The sequence below is a fragment of the Chrysochloris asiatica genome, unplaced genomic scaffold (genome assembly GCF_000296735.1).
Source record: "Chrysochloris asiatica unplaced genomic scaffold, ChrAsi1.0 scaffold00119, whole genome shotgun sequence".
Taxonomy (NCBI): Eukaryota; Metazoa; Chordata; class Mammalia; order Afrosoricida; family Chrysochloridae; genus Chrysochloris; species Chrysochloris asiatica.
The window spans coordinates 418301-419785 of record NW_006408637.1 but is presented as its reverse complement, the minus strand read 5'-3'; positions in this window follow the sequence as shown (position 1 = coordinate 419785).

Sequence of the window (1485 nt, the reverse complement as noted above, 5' to 3'; positions counted from 1 at the left end):
TTGTTCTTCTTCTTAAGTAGCACTTTGCTTATCCTGGGTCTCTTTCATTTCCATATAAAATTTGTAATTGATTTTTCTATCTCTCTAAAGAATGTCATTGGAATCTGGATTGGGATTGCATTATATGTGTAGAATGCTTTGGGTAGTATTGACATTTTCACAAGGTTAAGTCTTCCTATCCAGGAACATGGCATATTCTGACTTGTTTGTAAGTCTCTTGTGATTTCTTGTCATAGTGTTTATGTTTTTCTTTGTATAAGGCCTTTGTTTCTCTGGTTATATTTATTACTAAATATTTCATCCTTTGGGCAATGATTGTAAATGGTATTGCTTTCCTAATTTCCCTTTCAGTGCTGTCATTATAGAGGAATCCAACTGAATTTTGCTTGTTTATCTTGAATCCTGTCACTTTACTGAATCTCACAATGAGTTCCAGTAGGTTTTTTGTTTTTTTGGCTAAGTCTTTGGGATTTTCTATGTATAGGATCATATTAGGATCATATCATCGCAAATAGAGAGTTTTACATCCTCTTTGCTAATTTGAATGCCTTTAATTTCCCTATCCTGCCTTATAGCTCTGTCTAAGACTTCCAAAGCGATATTAAACAGGAGTGGTTACAAAGGGCATCCTTATTTGGTTCCTATTCACAAGGAGAAGGCTTTCATTCGGTTTCTATCCATGGAGAGCAATGGTGGCTGTTGGTTTAATATATATGCTCTTAATAATGCTAAGACTTCTTACACAATATTGAATAGGAGTGGTGATAAAGGGAAACCTTGTCTGGTTCCTATTCACAAGGGGAAGGCTTTCACTTTCCCTCCATTGAGAGTGATAGTGGCTGTTGGTTTTGTATATATACTCTTAATAATGCTGAGGAATTTCTATTCAATTCCTATTTTATTGAGTGTTTTTATTAGGAATGGATGTTGGATTTTGTCAAATGCTTTTTCTGAATCTATAGCTATGATCATGTGATTCTTTTCCTTAAAAAAAAAAAAAGTATATATATATATATCGGATTACACTGATTTTCTAATATTGAACCATTCTTGCATCCCTGATATGAATCCTACTTGGTCATGATGTATTATTATTATTATTATTTTTTGATGTGTTGTTGGATTCTGTTGGCTAGTATTTTGTTGAGAATTTTTGCATCTATGTTCATGAGGGTTATTGGTCTATAATTTTCTTTTTAGTGATGTCCTTCTCTGGTTTTGGTATGAGGATTATGCTTGCTTCATAGAATGTATTATGAAGTTTTCCATCCTTTTCTATATTCAGGAATAATTTGAGTAGAATTGGTGACAGCTCTTCCCTGAATGTTTGTTAGAACTCATCAGTGAAGCCATCTGGACCTGGACTTTTTTCCTTTGGGAATTTTTTGATGACTTGATCAATTTCTTCTTTTGTTATGAGTCTGGTCAAGTTTTCTGCTTCACTCTGTGTAAGTTTATGTAGGTCATGTTTTTATAAAAAATAAT